Source organism: Melanaphis sacchari, unplaced genomic scaffold, assembly GCF_002803265.2.
Source record: "Melanaphis sacchari strain LSU unplaced genomic scaffold, SCAv2.0 Contig101_pilon_pilon, whole genome shotgun sequence".
Taxonomy (NCBI): Eukaryota; Metazoa; Arthropoda; class Insecta; order Hemiptera; family Aphididae; genus Melanaphis; species Melanaphis sacchari.
The window spans coordinates 25,193-44,472 of record NW_020270375.1 but is presented as its reverse complement, the minus strand read 5'-3'; the positions used below and the strand labels follow the sequence as shown (position 1 = coordinate 44,472).

The following is a 19,280-nucleotide window of genomic DNA, read 5'->3' as shown; positions in this document are numbered from 1 at the left end:
TTTATTTTTGGTGTTGATTGATGATGAGTTTTTGGTATTCATATTGCGAAATAATTTTGTTTGGGCCACGAGTCATGGCCGGTGGCCGGCGAGGTGGAAGTAGTGCACGATGTAAGTTTAATTGTTTATTTATATAGGTTTTATTTTTTTTTTATTGATGTATAAAAGAAAAGAAAATAATTGAATTGAAGATTGAGAAATAGATATTATTTCTTAATGCATTCATTAAATTTTTAATTATCACGATAAGCGCGGAGCGATAGTGCACGTGTGCGTCGGTCGGCTGCCACGACGTAACTGTACATCAATATAAAATTCAAATGTTTTCTAAATATATTAAATTTATAAAAATTATAAAAATTCAAGTTTTGTGTAGAAGAAAATTAAATTTTTAATTTATATAATTGTGGTTTAAAAATTTTATATAAAATATATCATAATTATTTTACAATGGAAATAAAAAATAAAAAAAATATACACAGACTGTAGACATTTAATTAAAATGAAGTACCTATTTTAACGACGAATTACAATGATAATAATTCTGTAATATACCGAAAACATTAATTATAGGGACTTAATCTGATTGAATAATTTATGTTGTATGAATTTAATTATATGCAATTTTTATTTTTGATTTATTTTTTTCAGATATTAAATATTTGTACTACAAACCTGTTTTAACTTTTATAATTAATTTATAGTATTTACAATTATGTGATTTTTAATTTTGAATTTTAATTAAATACTTATTATAAAAAAAATGTAATATTTTCAGAAACAAATTGGACAGTTTTTGTGAGAAGGTGGTCAAGTCAGATTTTATCATTTTTCGGGTTATATATGCATTTTGTAGAGAATTTTTCGCTGCGTCTAATGGTAGAACTGTAATTATTGTTCTATGTATAGTTTTTATGTAATATCCATGTGCGTAAATAGCCAAGTCTAAATCTAAAATTATTATTCGTGAGAAACTGGATATGTCAATATGTATAAACCCAAATTGGAAACACCTTTTACCGTGTTTATTGTTTAGTGCTGTTTAGTTATTATTTTGTTTTAAGATTTTATATATTAATATTGTTGTAATTAAATTGTTTTATAACTCAATTCGTTAATCGTTTATACCTACTTCAATTAACAATGTGTTCAAGAGCCAACAAAATTTTAGCAATGACCAGTAAATATTTAGTATAGATTTATTAAAATGGTCGTGTATTAACTATTCATTGCTTTCGGTAAAACTTGATTTGAGTCTTATTGCATGTTTTAATTTAATAATTAATTTAAAGTATATTATATTTTAAATAATATAGTATACTATATTATGACAATGATTGTAGCATTTATACAATATACATTCTAAAAAAAAATTAATTATAATATTAGATTTATTATATAAAAATGTTTATTTAAAATTTACAATATAGATGGCAATTCCACACAAAATATAAAATTTAAGCCAAATAAAAAAAAATTGGTTTACAGAAACCTACTGAATGATTTTATGAAGTCTAAAAAAGAACATATCAATCTGGATACAAAATCCCGTATAACAATAAGTAAATTAATTATTTATTTTATATTATTAAATTTATTATAGGTACCTATATTTTTTTAATTTTTTTTATTGTTATTAAATTATAAATTAGTATAGATACCTACTTAAATTCACTTTATACTTGACAAAAAATACTGTTTGATTGAAAACATTAACATGATTTAAATATGAATAGTTTAATATTTAATCATTATATAATTTTAATTGATTATTTTATTGAATTTTAAGGAATGGATAGAAGAAACATCAGCTGCTGGTAGTAATTTAAAACAAAACTAGGATGTAAGTTTTAGTGATGTGCCAATCATTTTCCATCATTTTTAGCTTTAATGTATAGTTTGTTTTCAATTGTATTTTTTTGTTTATTAATAATAGATAAATGATGTAAGATGTTTAGCAACTAATGAACAGACCATTGAATTAAATAGGGTAGATTATATCATTGAAATTAACAACAAAATAGAAAAAGAATCGTACTCACCTTTATCAAAGGACATTGATAATATTATGGTTCAGGTTGGTTAATATTTGAATAAAAGGTACTTTGTATTATAACATTGTTTTATTTAAAATATTTTATTTTTATGTTTTAATATTAAAATAGTACAAAGGTTTTATTTAATTTCTCATTACTGCTGTAGCCTTAAACTATTATGTATGTTTGTAATCATACATAATAACATAATATGATTTTAATTATTAATTATATTTGAAAAATTAAATATTCTAGGATAAAGATTTGTTTGATGGTGTAATTTACCAAGAAGAAGTATCAAGTAATATATTTCATATGGATAATATGCTAGACTCGGATGATGGAGTAAGTATTGTGATGGGCACACCCGAGTCACACTATGTTACTGAAGAATTGCACAGTAATAACATGGAAGATATCGATGAAAGTAGAAAGAAAAGAATAAGCATAAAAAATGATACTAGACAGTATAGACAGTATAAAAAAAAAAATAGAAATTATGGATTGGAGTAAACTACAAATAAAGGGAAACATGTCTTGGCTCGAAAATCAGAACCTGTTTCTAACTGTAGAAATAACTGCTTAGCAAATGTTAATGATGATTTACGTATACAGTTATTTAATTTATATTGGTCTATGCATGGTTATAACAGGTGTAAAGCTTATTTATCAAGTTTGATTACTAGCTCTAATAAAAAGGTTGTTAGAAAAAGAAGAGATACATCCGAAAAGCAAAAAGTTAGAGAAAAGGTATTCCATTATGCAATACCAAAAAATGGAACAAATATACCGGTTTGTAAAGGGTGTTTTTTAAAAATCTTTGGTGAGAAAAAAGGGTTTTTAACAAATGTTTGTAATAATTCCTTAACTTCTCCAGCAAATACATGTTCACCTGACAAGAGAGGTAGTTATCCACCTAAAAATAAAAGATTCACTAATGATATAAAAATGGTAACAGATCATTTAAATAAATTACCAGTTTACGAGAGTCACTATTGTAGACAAGAGACTAGCAAAAAGTACCTTCCTCCATATTTTACACTTCAAAGAGCTTATGAAGATTATAAAAAAACAGTAGATAAACCAGTAAGTCGGACTCTTTATGAAAAATATTTCAAGACATCAAATTTTAAAGTTAAAAATCCTAAATAGGATACATATGCTAATTTAAAAATTTAACTTGGTAATTTTTTAATTCCCATAAGTATATTTATTCTCAAAAATTGTTTCATCTCATTAAAGAATGCTGGTTTTGTGTTAATTCCATTCATTTGCATTACATATAAATTTGTTTGGTATACTAAATGATCGATTAATGTATCAGGAAATATTTGTTGAAACGCACTAATTGGATCTAATAACTTTTCATTTATGTCTTCAGTTGGCCCGGTTGCTTCGACAAATAAATCATCACTTTCATAATGCCTAAATTTATTGTTCCAAATCAACCCATCTCTGTGAATCCTAGCAGTCAAAGTTTCTTCATCGTCGGTCGTATCATAATTATTTATATCTATTGTTTTATTACTAATCTCAATCGCATTATCAGTCTCATAACATTCAAAATTTAAAGTAAAATCATCATCAAATACTATAGGTAAAGAGTTTATATCTAAAGCCTCAAAAATATTATTAGAATTTATAGAAATTTCGTCGCTTGGTAAATGTGTAGGATCAAACTCAAAATCGTCGCTATCAGATTCGTTAGATATTATTGATTCTCCGTCACTCGGAATTTCTTCCAACTCATTTAATAGCTCAATAATTCTTTTTACTTCATCATTATCCATATTAATTTTATATGAATATTACCTACACAACCATACAAAAAAAAAAAAAATTTTAATCAAAAACCCGTATATTTTTATGAAAAAATAATATAAAAATTTGAATCATTCACTACAAGATACGATAAAATACAGAATCAGTTATTATATTGAATTATTATTACTACATTTACATAGTGGTTTCATATTGAAACCACCAATATTATGGTAAATACGAGGTGTGATCAAAAAATACCGGGATTTTTTTTTTCATTTATTTAAATATACAAATAATATTTCAAATATTAGTCTCCTTCAAAGTATTCACCGCCCGATGTTATATACTTGTCCCATCTTTCCTGCCATTTTTTGAAGCAGTGTTGGAAGTCTTCAACTTTAAGTTGTTTGAGTTGATCCACCGCATTCTTTTTTATTGTTTCAATATCATCAAATCTTTGTCCTTTAAGGTCAGTTTTAATTTATGGGAACAAAAAAAAATCACAAGGCGCGAAGTCTGGCGAGTAAGGGGGATAAGGTACAACTGGAATTTGTTTATCAGCTAGAAACTCACGGATTGATAAGGCATAATGAGCAGGCGCGTTGTCGTGGTGTAACAACCACGATCGATTTTGGAACTGATCTGGACGTTTCTTACGGATTTTTTCTCGTAATTTAATTAAAACTTCTTTGTAGTAAATCTGATTAACCGTTTGACCAGTTGGAACAAATTCGTAATAAATAAGGCCTTTAATATCGAAAAAAGTAATCAACATGGTCTTGACGTTAGAACGAACTTGTCGAGCATTTTTGGGTCTTGGTGAAGTTACTGATTTCCGTTGTGATGACTGTCGTTTAGTTTCTATGTCATAACCATAGACCCAAGTTTCATCACCAGTTATTACATTTTTAATGAACCCTGGGTCGTTTTGTGTTCATTCTTTCAAACTTTGACAAACTTCAATTCGATGATTTTTTTGATCTTGAGACAACAATTTTGGGACCATTTTTGCACAGACTCGTCTCATGCCTAAATCTTCAGTCAAAATAGTTTGACATGATCCAAAAGAAATGTTACAGTTACACTCACTAGAAAGTTCTCTTATCGTCATTCGTCGATCTGATCGAATAATTTTTCGTACTTTTGCCACCATTTCCACATTTCTTGATGTTGAAGGTCGTCCAGCACGAAAGTCATCATTAATGTCTTCACGACCCTCAATAAACTTTTTATGCCATTCAAATGTTTTAGACCTGCTCATCGCTTCATCTTCAAATGCTTTTTTAATCATTTCAAAAGTTTCAGTCGCCGATTTACCGAGTTTAACGCAAAATTTAATGCAAACACGCTGCTCGAGTTTATTCGACATGACAAAAACGGCAGACACAATAAAAGTATCTGATTTCAATGAATTTTCGTTCATTACTAACAGTTAATATTAACTCGCGGCTTGAATAACGTAATTGAGTGTTATGTCTATTTTTATTTGATGTGTGTATATTCCCCATTCAATTATTTTTAGCGCAGATATAATTTTAGTCCCGGTATTTTTTGATCACACCTCGTAATTATTACACGAATAGAATAAAACAACAATTATATCTTTACTTACGTTTATTAGAGTATTTGACACAATATTATACAGGTTTTATAGTGATTCCAGTGTTTTACAACCGATAAGCACACATCCAGAAACAGAAATGAATGTATGTTGGTTTTTTCGCCGAACCCGACGATAAAATCGTATTTACAAATTTTAAAAATAGAATATTATCAAACAAAATATACACATCTAATAGATCGTATTCTGGTGATTAGATTTAATGGTGGTTTTGAATAAAAATCACTATGCTTCTAATAGAAAAAATATGAAACATAGGTGGTTTCATGGCATAACCACTATGCTTCAAAGGGTTAAAGCTCACTTTAACTTTAAATATTACATACCTATGATATTTGTAAGAGTAAGTTCATGGCTTTTGATTTCTTCGCCAAACAATTTTTTGTGTAATTAATTATTTAAAATCATATTAAAATAAACAGTATATAATATATTTTGAACATTTAGGTGATAAGCATAATAGCAAAAAGGTGTGTGTGTGTTGGTATTATTTATCTCAAAATAAGTATAATACTTTACAATGATCAAATTGAAATTTAGTATAATTAATTGTTTTAAAATTTTATTAAACCTCAATATATATAGATCTTTAATTGTTACAGTATAGTTATGAATATAAATACTTTTTCATACTTATTGGTAATTTCGAATAACTATATAATTTCCTGGTGAATTAAATTATGTTTCAGCGTTTACTACAGATGAACATTTTGTTAGATTAGTTGTTCTTAAAAAAACAAAATAATATGAGTAAATCTGCCCAAAAAAACTTGGAAAAAATTGCTGTGAATATTCAATAAGTATTTACATAAATCTTTACAAATATTAAATTTAAATAAAACATTTACAGAAATGTGGCTTATATTATATAAAATTCAATGAAATCACTCTAATTTTGCATTTTTTGGTAATTTTTAATTATACAAACATTTTTTATTGATTTTGATGCATTGTTAGCATTTTTGTAGATAATTTGCATTTTTTTATTTTTCTTTAAATTGTATTGACAAAACTAAAAATTTGAAAAAACTAATCTAGTAAGTAATATACTTACTTGGACATCGAAGTATTCTTTGATATATCTTATCATTCGCAAAGATGTAACACCAAACTCTAGGATATCATGGAGATTCGTTTCGGAAAGGCAGATGCGGCACAAATCTCGGTAATTGATGACTATAGACATCACGAATTTAGTGGTCTATAAAATGCTTAATTAAAATTTTAATGTAGAATTATTGTGTTAACTGAACACAATGAAATTAATAAAACGCGTTTTAAGAACTACAGAGCGTAAACACACTTAGGTAAGGTAAGTTAGGTTACCTAACTATCGGGGAATAGTTACCTAACTATCTAGTTATCGGGGGATGATTATATAGAAATGACAAAATGGCAGTTGTTTAAATAATGCGAAATAAGAGCTGATACAGAAGCGTCATTTGTTATATGATTAAAACCTTAAAAGAAAAAAGAAAAACTATGGACGACGATAGCCATCATGTGCGCTGTATGTAATTTGAATAAAAGAAGCATGTTGTGATGGAATAGAGTTGGAATATATTTTAGGGATTCAGTGTAAAAAAATATTGTCACGTGTGAGATTTGAAAAAAAGTATTAAAAATCTTCCGTTTTAACCGTCTTTTTCAAAATAAAAATGCTATTGTGAACCTTGATCGTCTACAAATAGATTCATTTGTAATTTATGATTAATGATTAAGAACTTAATACAGGTTGTATTTGAGGGGGTCACAGGGTACGGACCTCCCCCCACCAACGCATCAAAATCAAATTCCTTAAACAGTTTTAAAATGCCTAAAACAACTATTCATTTTTATACCAACATAAATAGCTAAAATTAAAATCTATAATTGACAGTTTCGTATCATAATATCAAATAAAAACATTTTAACGTCTAATAACAGATTGTTATTGATCGACAACGACTGTTGTCGCTGAGGTCTACAATTATTAACAATGATATTATCTTTATTAAATTACAAATATTACTATTATTATATACTGTCGTCCGTCAGACTAATACGTCAAATTGTTATATTGAGTATACGAGATACTTAAAATGTAGTATTAAATAATTATTTAAAACATTCGCTCCCCCACGCCATTTCCTAACAGAATAAATTCCAATCTCATGTTATTACATTACGAAACGATAATATTTATATTTTTTCATAATAGATATTTAAATAGCGTGTATCTCATCCACCTATAGGTACATATAGTGATATGCTTCTAGGCTAAGAATATACTTACCCTATATTTTTTTCGAATGTTAATCGACGACAAAATGATCTGACTTCTTCTCATAATTTTCCTAACCATAACCTAATTAACCTAATCATAAACCCTAATCGGTTATTTATTTGAAAAAACAATTCATATTGTTATCAAGTTAATTATATATTATCAATTAATAACTTATTATAAAAATCTTTAAAACTTGGATAAAATTAAAAAAAAAAATAAAACATTTATTTAATCAGTAGGAGTAGAAATCCAACAAATCCCTGTATTAACACAGTTATTTTACAAGACATCAAAAAATATTAATTCAACAAAAAAATTACTCATCATTTTTAAAGTGATTAATATTTTAAAATAGGGTTCTAAAATTTCATGAATTTTTTCTTTTTTATTTTTTTGAAATATTTCATAAATCAATTTATATTAGTGAAAAAGTAAAAAAAAAAAAGAAAATATATAAAATAATTGATACATGAAAAATTTATAACTTATTAGTTATAATATTTACAACATTAAACCAAATGCACTATTATAGTTATCCTTATCTACATTATCTAACCTTTATATAGTATTGCTATAGTCTATTTTAATTCAAACTAAATACTTACAATTATAAAATTTATAAATTTATGTTACAGTATAATTTGTATTATAATTTATTAAAATTTATAAATTATGACCTATATCTATTATGGGAATATGTATTATTTTATAATCATCATACAAAAACCAAATCATATTACAAAAAAAAAAAAAAATTATTATTATTATTTTATTTACCCGTGTAGACAAAATATAACAGCTCACTTATACTTTTAACTTTATATTCTAAAGTCAAAATGTACATATCAAAATAAAATAGCTCATAGCTTAATAATCAACACTTCCATCTAACACTGTGATATATTATATATCATTAAGGAAACCATCTGTTGACTCTTTATCATTTAAAATCAATATCTATTTCCACATCACTAATCAAATGCTTTATTTTCCCCATGTTTAGTTAAGATTTTAAGAATTTAAATCTTTAGAAACAATGCTTCATAAAATTTTATACTTTATAATTATTATAAATGATTATCAGTTTATCACCTGTATTTTATATTGATACATTAAATATGGTATGAAATCACATAAGAAATAAGACTTTTTTTATACATTACCACATTTAATGAACAAAAACACATGCAATACTCAATTGATCATCTTGAAACAAAAACTCAGACTTTCTATCACATTTTAAGTTAAAAAAATAACCAAAACTTCTCTATGTTTATTTCAGAGATATTTAATATTAAAAAAACATATTATTACAAATGAATAACTGCTTGTTTCTATATTTAATGCATTGAACAATTAATTAAATATTTGATATTTATTGCATCACAGCATGAATTAAAAACTAAAAGATTTTTCATAACCATGTTTTATATCAAAGATTTTTAAATTCAAAAAACCATTTAATTACACAAGATACAATACTAAAATCTATTATTAGTAAATATAAAGTCGAATAACTCATTCAATAACCATTGGATCCATCATGATACTTCAACTAAAAGATTTGTCCTCACAATCTTTATCTAAGCCTCTTTACATGACATTTTTAGGTTTATTTTGAAAAATCTTATACAAATAATACCATTTCATCACAAATGAAATACTGCTCCCGTTTCAATAATTATTTACAATGAGAATGACTAATTACACTGTGTGCGCCGAACCGCTCCTACTTTAACTATCGTGGTTAGTGGTAACGACTCGCGTAATGTTGTGAGCGGGAGGAGGATCACCTATGATAATTAATATTAGACCAATGTATTATAATAGAACAAAGGGACGCTGGGCGCCAGATATAATATAATATTAACCACAGAAACAACGTATATAAAACATTAATAATAATAATAATAATAATAATAGTATATATGCGGGCCCGTATTATTCCTAACACTACTAATAATTAATAATAAATAAGAAAAAAGGACAGATTCCTTTTTTTACATACAATATAAAGAATAACAACAAATAGTATAATAAAAGAAAGGATTAACCTGCTCCGCTACTCGACTCGATCACGTAGGAATCCGGGCTGGTAACAGCCTTTTGATGTAGATGATATCCGCACAAATCTCGGCACTACCACGTTTGAATCCAAGAATGTCGCGCGGACTGAATTGCTAGGCGACGGAGTGTGACATACGCGTCAGGTCTCGACTATCTCGCAGCTTACGACGCTTACTGCGCACACCGAAATAAAAAACACACACTATCCAATGACCCAAAATCAGGTCGACTGGCCACGAGGTCCACGAACAAAAAAAATGACACTGGTGTGTCACGAAGTAAGCCAAAATGTGTCACGTGAAATACTAATATTAAATGACACAAAGTTTTTTAAACAATTAATGAGCAAAAAAATGTTTATATTGTATCTATAGGCGGCCTGAATTAGTGTGTCGCTATTTTCATGGATCTATATTAGGGTGTCATTATACAAAAAAGGTTGAGAACCACTGCATTATACCATAGTGAACTGAATTCGCATTGCTTTTCGGGTGTTATATCCTTGTTATACCAGTCTGGTATTTATAAAATACTAAATATTTTTTTCAAAAAAAATATTTGTTTCAATAACTCTAAAATTTATGTTTATCTATCCTTAACAATTAGTCTGAAAGCTGCAAAAAATCGTTCCGAGGGCCGCGTAGTGAGGATCGCTGTTCTAAAGCAACCCAACAGTATGTTCGATATGGTCATTCTAAGGATGATCTTAGTATAGTCTTGTGCATACACCAATAACCCATACATTTATTTACAAATATACACCACTGGTCACTGCAGTCATACCGTGTAATGTGTAAAGTGTAGCACACAATTATTTGTTATTATAAATTATATTAATGTGTTGACGTGCAGGTGGTCAACTCAATACACTTACATAGGCGTCCTCAAGGGGGGCATAACGAGGCACTTCCCCCCTCTAAAAATTTTAAATTTGTTACCTAATTGTAATAATTTAATATAATAATGACAAAAAAAAAAAATATAATGTTCCATAAATAAAATGTATAAAAATTCTTCATTTAGTTTTTATATTAATTTTGTCTCCCATCCATAAAAAAATGTTTAGGGATGCACACTTTCTTATCACTTCATCAGTCATCGCTTTTTGCACGTCTGTTGTACTCGCGACTTGTTTCAATAATATTCGTTATCATGTTTTAGAATTTTAGATTACAGTTGAACGTAAACAATAGGCACAAGTAGTAGTGACGTCACATTTTACACAAATCAGTTAGGTATTATTAATATTTTTTACTATTGCAATTTTTACATAGAAGTATGCACTATTTTCCCTCTATTTTATTCCATTTTACACAATAAATATGTTTTATTACTGTACTAATATATCTATTTGTTGTGTTTTTCTTGCACATTGTTTTGCTTCGGTGATCATCTGTGTGTCATTGAAATGTCACTGATTTTCTTTTTGAAGAGTATTTTCAAGGTAAGCTTAAATAATCCTTTATTAGGCAATTTGCTAATATTGGAATATGATTATTTTTTAATTAAAAAATATGACGTCAAACAGCATCATTAAGCTTTCGTGCATCATTAATTTTATTGATGACAAAAAAATATGTTTTAAAGGAGAACATTTTTTTGAATGTGGTTATGTTAAGAGTTATAAATACATAACCTACCCGATGTGGTTATATTTAGTGGTGAAGTACATGCAAGTATGAAAAACAAATTATATGATGTTAAGGTAAATAACTTTATAATCTTAATTGTATCATTTATAATATGATTTCTAAAATAATTGTTATATTTAAACTTTATAGATATTTTTCAAAGATAAAAATATTGATCATGCCAGCTGTACATGTCTGACAGGTTTGACAAAATGCTATATGGTTTCACTTCTTTTACATGGGTATAATAATATATCTGTAACTGATGTATCATGCAGCTGGTCAAAAAAATCTGTAAAAGAAAATGAAGAAGTATTGACAGTTGATGATATGTATCCAAATAATTTTAAGGCTGTCACTGATACTGTTACGTACCATGTTATATTATATTATTTCAACGCATATTATACGGAGAGGTGACGCGTTTACCAATTAAATTAATGTATTCAAACAATGTAGTACCGGACGGTTAGGGTGAACACCTGAACATCATGTTATTTAATAAAACAATTAAGACTTGATCACACGTCCTGGACTTCTCGGAATAGATGAAATCACAGGAAAGGAGTCGAACTGAATAATAAGTATAATTTAGAGAGCTCCTTTAGGTCATCGGAAGTCGCCACCTCCCCAGTTAACCATTTATAAGGGAGACCACGACAAGAGCTGAGCAGACGGTTAGGGATATTCGAGACGCTCAGAGGCAGGTCGTAACACCACTCACAGTCTCGTCTATCAGTATTTTAGAGTTTGGTAGTAACACCGCTCATCCATCTTATGCTTATAAAATTGTATTTTTGTACGAGTTAATTGTATTAGAATAAAGACGTTAATCATTTAACTTAAAAACACTAGTATTTCGTTTTCTACGTTGATATATGAATCGATGTTGACATAAGGGACGCAACAATACACATAATATTGATTTCAATGCTTTGTGCTTTGATAAATTAACAACAACTAATTAAACAGTCAGATTTTCATGGTTGTTAAGTCCAGAATCTCCTGTTGAGGATTTAAGTGAAATTATATTATTAGAAAATGTAATTAATTCTTCAGAATTTAGGATTTCAAGAAATTGTGTTGAAATTTTGTCCGAAATTTATAAATTATCTTTTGAACAGATTAAAGATATAGCTTTCAAGACCATAGGGCAATTTGTCAATGTAAAATGGTATCTTTGTAGGAAATTTCGTTTAACTTCAAGCAATTTTCAAAAAATATTAAAATCAGTAAAAAATAATCGATACCCTAATTCATTTTTTAAAGGTCTCTTAGGTAAATATTTTGTGGAGGGAGTTAATCTATTTAATGGGGGAAAATACATGAACATATTGTAATTGAAGAGCTTGAGAAGGCTATAAATTCTATTGTGGCAAAAATTAGTATTTGGTTACATGAATCTGGGTTTTTAGGAGCCAGTACAGATGGTTTGTTTTTCGATGAAAACTCTTCTTATTGCATTGAAGTTAGGTGTCCATATAAATTCTGGAATGAAGACTTGAAAATTTCACTTTTTAATTCAAATGATTACATTATTAACTTTGATATAAATAAAAGTGATTTTGTTTTAAATTCCAATTATGAATATTATGATCAAATTCAAGGTCAAAAGTAAATGACAAAAAATGTCATCTGAAATTCTCATTATATGGACCACTAAGGCACTAAATCTTTAGTTGCTTTCAAAATTAATAAAGATCCAAATTGGTCATTAAATATTGATATTTTATTAAATTTTTATCATCATAAATTCATACCTTATTTTTTAACAGACAATTTATATACATAAAAAAATGAATATCCTTTTATCACATTTTATACACTTATGTGTATTATTTATACTTGGATTAATTTCATAATATAATTATAACAAATTAATTAATAATAATTACATTTTCATTATAACATTTATATCTTTTATATATATAATAAGTAATTAAATAATTTTAAATAATATAGTTTTAAAAATTTGTATTAATTTATATACATAATAAATAATAATTATTATAAAATTTTTTTTTAATAATAAAAACTGAATATTGGAATTTATATTTTATTTACTGTCATTGTTTATAAATAGATGCTCAACTTCTTTTATTATTGGATTTTGGAAATTTACTAATGCAGCACATAATTGAAATACTAATGATGACTTTGTATAAAGCACTTTAGGTATATGTGTTAAAATTTTGAACTTCTTCAACCTAACAATCACTCGTTTAACATGAATTCCGGCTTTAGCTATGCTTTTTGTTTTTAGAACTTTGCTTAGAGTGAATTTCGAAAACATAAGAAAAGGGAGAATGTTTATGGAAGTTTCTGGAGGCATTCAGTCTGAAATTAAGAAGCCTTTATCAGCTAAAACTAAATCACCTGGTTGTAATATATTTAATACTCTACAGTGGCCTACAATTTTTTTTATCAGAAGTGGACCCAGGATACAATTTACTAGCATAAATAATAACGCCATTAGGAGCCACTCCAATAAATCTTTTTAATGTATTTTTATTTTTATAAGAACTATATGTAAGCTTTTGGTCTAAAAGGGATTTGGGAATATCACATAAAATTTCAGTACAATCTAATGTTATCCTACAATTTTGAAAATTATTCAAACATACTGGCAAGCAATTTTGGTTCTTATTTTGTGTAGGTACTGTATTCATTAAGTTAATATATAAAATTTTATGAAGAACACTAATTAATGTTAAGATTATATTACCAACTATAGATTCACTAGTTTTAAATCTAAATGCCAAGTCTGGGTAAGCTAAATTCAATCTTAGTTTTATAATAGTCATAAGGATTTGGTCTTTTAAACAGAATCTTTCAATATTCCAATCATAATAATAATTAAAAGAAACTTTAGAACATAAATCGACAATTATTTCAAACATATATTTACTGATACCACAGTAGAACTCAAATAATTTGTTATCATATTCAAGAGAGTGGTAACCAAAAGGATTATTTTTAAGAAACAAATTTTCTTTTTTTAAATCTTCAATTTCTGTATAAAGAAAATACATTTTCATTTCATTACTAGTATTAATTTTGGATGTTAAAACTTTAGTTTCAGTTGTTGCAGTATTTTCAATAATAATTGAACTTCTGTTTTCTTGTGAAAATAATGCACTGTCTACTTTCTTACACCTTTAATATAATAATAAAAAAATAAATTCTTGATTTTAAAATTTCAATTTTTAATACCAATAATATTTTGTTATGCTGATAATACAAATACAAATATACATTATCTAATTTTTATTATTCATTATCTAATATGTTACTAAAAATAATTTAATAATACAGTAAACGCCGCTTATAAGACTCACGGATATAAGGTTCAGTCGCTTATTAGACTCAAAATCGTCTGGAATGGTCCAGACGTATCCAAATACATTAAAAAAAAATTGGTTTTAAGACTCAACACTTCGGTTATAAGACTCAAATTTTGTAAAATAAATAGTAGAAAATAAACTTTTTTGGTTATAATTTAGAAATAAATTGGTTTTGAAAAATGAAATAATATTCCTGTTGATTATTTCTAGTTTCTGTTGGTAACTTATAACGTATAATAATTTTTATCGCAGATAAAAGTTCACATTTATCGCAACAATGATTGTAATGATTATAATTTTAGTTTTTTTTATCAGGATTATTAAATTTATTCAATAATAACGTATGTAATATGTGTTAATGTATTAAAATCAAAGTAAAATATGTAGTAAAATAAAATTTATAAATACGTAATTAATTTTTTTTTCCACTTCGCCTATAAGATTCATTCGGTTATAAGACTCACTTTGTGTTGATCCCAAAGTGAGTCTTATAAGCGGCGTCTACTGTACTTATTAATTCATTTACATTGAGATTATTCAACTTTATTCTAACTCCATTCTACTCTAACACATTTATTAGTGATACAACAATATTTATAAGTTATAAGTAGTTAATTATTAGTTTGAGATAAACAAGGGGTTGTATAAAATATAAATAAACAGATATTTATTTTTTATACATCGTATTACATTTATTTTGAACTATTTACACATATATTATATTAATATCTACAACTATTTATTACAGAACAAATACAATAATTAAAACAAAAATAAAATAAATAGGTGAGGGTTTTTATGAAGATGAATGTAGAAAGAAGGAAAGTGATGGGAATATAAAACAAGTGATAGTTAAATAGAGTACAGAGATATGAAGTTAGCTAGTATGACTAGTAGACAGGATGTATTTAATTAAAGGACTTGTGTCACTAACAAGGTTAATCCAACAAGTATTATTGGGAGAGTATTGCAAAAAAAAAAAAAAAGAAAACTAACAATAAATAAAACAAAATAATGATACAAATAAATTACTTAAAAAAAAAAGTAGTAATAAACTTAGTTAATATTGAATTGAATCTAAAAGGTAATTATTTTCTTTTACATACTCTGTTTGTTTTTTAGGAGATGTATATGAAACAAATTAGTTTTTATTTCATCCAAATACAGTAGGTCCATTTTCTCTTAAGCCATTTTTGAAATGACAGCTACATATTTTATTATTTTTAGTGGGCTATCTGATGCATCTGCTCTTCTGTCACGTAAAAAGTTGTATAATTAAAAATAAGATTTAACTTATATTAATTAATTATGTATGTGAATATTTAACACAATATAACTATTTAAAATGTAATTTACCTCACTGATTTAACTCAGACTTTACATTCAACATCATTTGGCGGAAATATAAAAAAAACATGCAGGTTTCTCTATTGGAAATATGAAAACACGATGGAACCCAAAAATGAACCATTTTAAACACTAAGACAACAATTATTTAACATATTAATATTATGTAAAACATGTTTAATTACTAACTCACCTTGAAAATACTCTTCAAAAAGAAAATCAGTGACATTGCAATGACACACAGATGATCACCAAAGCAAAATAATGTGCAAGAAAATGGCTCAAAAAGAAAAACACAACAGATATATATTAGTATAGTAATAAAACGTATTTATTGTGTAAAATGGGATAAAATATAGGGAAAATAGTGCATACATCTATGTAAAAATTGCAATAGTAAAAAATATTAATAACACTTAACTGATTTGTATAAAATGTGTGTGAAATTGAAATACAAAATACTATATTATAATTTGTTTGTATTTACGACAAAAAAAAAAAGCGTTTGGCTTCATACTTTTGGTCGGTAAATATGTATAAACTTGTAAAGAACATGTTTTTAACAGTTGGCACTTTAAGAAAAAAATACAAATACACTTATATTCAATTTTTTTCAAACATTTTTTTTCGACCCGTGTATTTCTTATGGAATGAACCGTGATAACAGTTTGTTTTGAACCGTTTATCATCGTCTCAATATTATCACAGTATCATAGTGTTGTGTCCATGGCATGTGCTGATAATAAAGAAATACGTTCTCCTGTAAATTTTTTTATGATCCATGGTTGTGTTGTAACGGATAAGCAAACGCGGTATGATTGTTTCGTCAGGGATGAATAAAATGAGAGTCACTGAAAATTGAACACGTCTCGTGCGTCCAATGATATTCGTGCGTACTGGCGTCGTGCCGCCGCCGACGACTGGCACAATGTTACAGATGGCTTGGAACGCCGACTATTGTCCTTACTCTACTGCAGCTACCGTTGCTTTGTTACTTTGTTGACTTATTGTGTGTATCGCGTACCGTTAAAAGACACTGTTGGCCGGTTCGCCATTTATTTCTAAACTTAATTTCTTCTTCGCCGGTTCTGTTCTCCTATCGACTTCTCCATTTCAGCATGCATTAGAACGTTTTTTCTCATTGTCTTCGAGTCGAGAACAATCGTTTTCCGTTCGATTCATCGTCTCGGTCGTCATAACGTTAATAATTAATTACCAGTAGGTATAACGTGTTTTAATATAATTTTACTGTTTACAACGTCCATCGACGTGTATGCCGATTTTGCGTCTTAAGAAATACGTGTTTGCATGCGTTTTTTTATTTTATCTGTTATTTGTATTAGGTTGGCAAGGTGTCGGTCACAATTTCGGTTCCTACAGATTTTCGTCTCGAAGGTGAGAACTTGTTGATTCGATACTGGTTGTTTTAGCACAGTCTCGTCATGAAAGCCGTTTCGAAGAACACTGATCACATCCAGAGCAAAGATGATAGTTGTTCATCGTGCAGAGTATCAGGATCTGTTACTTTCCTACTGGTTGCTGCATATTTTTATTTTGGCTGCAAGCACGTGAAACCCATTTATTATTTTGGAACGCCTAGTAAGTTTAACACTATATTCGATTGTTTAATTGCTCAAACAGTAGTCTGTGACAAGATTGGTATTGCAAATTGCATATGTTGTCATATACTGTCAACTTGTGTTTTTCATTGCAATGTCTCAAGCTTTTATTTTTCTTTTATAGGTATGATATATTTATCTGTAGCCAGAGCAACAAATTTGGCACCTTTTAATGGTTAACATTTCAATACCAACTATATGCTTTGCATTTATATTATAGTTAATTAAGGTTCACTATCAAGGTAATTTGCATAATTTATAATTGTATACCTTTATTTAAAAAAAATTCTAGTCGTATTGTAATATTTTTTGTAGTTCTATAATATTTTGATCTAGCAATATAATTTGCTTGGTTAGTACAATACAAATAATACAGTTAATTTATATTTTCATACAATGATGTCTGCTTTTGCATAATTATAAATTTAGTATTTATTTTTAAAGTTAGAAGTTAATAGTTGATTGTGCTATTAGAACTTATAAACCACATTAAATTCAGTTTGACTAAAATGTATGCCTTAATTTTAGTAGTATAAGTGTGTATTTTTAACTTGTATGAGATTACTGAGTTACTTTGATAAAAGAAAATGAAACAAAAGCCTCATTATTAATAATACATTTAAGCCTGTGTAATATCGAAATGGTTGGGACTGGATATTTTTTCCATTTTAGACAGGTTTTCATTTAATACAAGTTGTAAAAAAAAATAAATAAATGCTGATAGACCATTATTGCAAGTATTTTACATATTAATTAATGCATTTTACCTAATTTTTATTCTATATAACTATATATTTGAAAAATCAACCAATGTTTTTTGTTGTGTTATGTGACTTGCCATTTTATTTTCTACTAAATGTTTCAAGTTGAGAATTGATTCAAAAAGTTTATTTTCATTATTTTGATTCAATGTGAATATTTCTTATCGTTTTATTTCTTGGAGAGCATTTTTATAAGATTTAATATCATTGCTGTGCAATGGTACATTATAGGTTATGTCTTCAGAACTACATTGTTCAACGTCCTTTGAAGTGCAATTTATAATATTTATTATTAATAATATCATTAATTTATGATATTTTATTCATTAGAATATTAGTCATCATTTTAGGATACAATCTTATTGTTTATATTTGCTAATTTAAGATCATAAAATAAATCTTACAATTTTCTTCATCATACCTCGAACATGGTTTAATTGTGGATGGGAATTCACTATTTGATCATCATTTTATATATAACCATTGCTTTTTAAATAAGTGAATTTGACTATATTTTATTTCAAAAGGTTTTGTTTTATTTCTGTGGGTATTCAATTTGAAAAGTATATCAACCAATAAGTCCAATTAATAATCGTGGTTAAAAAAAGTACAGTTGCTGCCCATTTGTCTTAAAAAATACAATTATTATTATATATTCTAGACACAAAAACACTTTTGATATTGAGGATATTAACTTGTATGATTTTTTTCGATGGCTCTAAGTTATACTAAACGAAAAAAGTGAATACTTTCATTTGACGAGAAATTTGTTATGATTATGGAACAATGGACTAAAAGATATTATTTGAATTCTTTTTATG

General features: G+C 27.1%; 2 long non-coding RNA genes and 1 pseudogene across 5 annotated transcripts in view; 2 read left to right on the top strand and 1 right to left on the bottom strand.

Moving 5' to 3' along the window:
* Positions 1 to 11,271: 11,271 nt before the first annotated feature.
* On the top strand, positions 11,272 to 12,893 carry LOC112602167 (annotated as a pseudogene).
* LOC112602176 lies at positions 11,664 to 16,389 on the bottom strand. 3 transcript variants are annotated; one of them, XR_003115093.1, is made up of 4 exons: positions 16,273 to 16,389; positions 16,089 to 16,211; positions 15,839 to 15,984; positions 11,664 to 11,680 (listed from the first exon to the last, which is right to left on the bottom strand). It is a non-coding gene; the product is annotated as an uncharacterized LOC112602176 (long non-coding RNA). The 3 variants fall into 3 exon arrangements; XR_003115092.1 differs by lacking the exon at positions 11,664 to 11,680 and adding an exon at positions 14,475 to 14,544; XR_003115091.1 differs by lacking the exon at positions 11,664 to 11,680 and having other exon boundaries at positions 15,463 to 15,984; positions 16,273 to 16,383.
* A 435-nt stretch (positions 16,390 to 16,824) lies between these two features.
* The window catches only part of LOC112602186, a 9,830-nt gene continuing 7,374 nt past the window's right edge, over positions 16,825 to 19,280 (top strand). For both annotated transcript variants that reach the window (XR_003115095.1, XR_003115096.1), the window contains exons 1-3: positions 16,825 to 17,297; positions 17,423 to 17,678; positions 17,823 to 17,940. This is a non-coding gene — a long non-coding RNA (uncharacterized LOC112602186). The remainder of the gene's footprint in view (positions 17,298 to 17,422; positions 17,679 to 17,822; positions 17,941 to 19,280) is intronic.